Here is a 665-nt window from a genome sequence, read left to right on the forward strand (position 1 = left end):
TCCTTAATGGACTGGCCGATGCCAACATCTTAAGGGATAGCCAGCACGGGTTTGTTGCGGGTAGGTCTTGCTTGACCAATCTCATTTCCTTCTATGACCAGGTGACCTATCACCTGGACAAGGGGGAAGAGATTGACACTGCATATCTTGACTTTAAAAAAGCCTTCGATCTGGTATCCCATGATCACCTCTTGGCTAAACTGCGGCCTCAACCTCACCACAATCTGCTGGCTGGGGAATTGGCTCCGCAGTAGGACCCAGAGGGTAGTGGTTGATGGGAGCCAATCATCTTGGTGCACAGTCACCAGTGGGGTCCCTCAAAGCTCTGTCCTAGGGCCTATACTATTTAACATCTTCATCAATGATGTGGACATTGGTGTCAGAAGCGGACTGGCCAAGTTTGCCGATGACACCAAACTCTGAAGTAAAGCATCCACACCTGAGGACATTAGGGTGATCCAGGCAGATCTTGACAGACTCATGAAATGGGCAGATGAGAACCTGATGATGTTCAACACCAAAAAATGCAGTGCTACGCCACAGATGAAAGGGACTTGGGGGTCATGATTGACCACAAGATGAACATGAGCCTTCAATGTTATGCTGCAGCTAGTAAAGCGAGCAAAATGCTGGCTTGCATCCATAGATGCTTCTCAAGCAAATCC

Source organism: Alligator sinensis, unplaced genomic scaffold (genome assembly GCF_000455745.1).
Source record: "Alligator sinensis unplaced genomic scaffold, ASM45574v1 scaffold7_1, whole genome shotgun sequence".
NCBI classification, from domain to species: domain Eukaryota; kingdom Metazoa; phylum Chordata; order Crocodylia; family Alligatoridae; genus Alligator; species Alligator sinensis.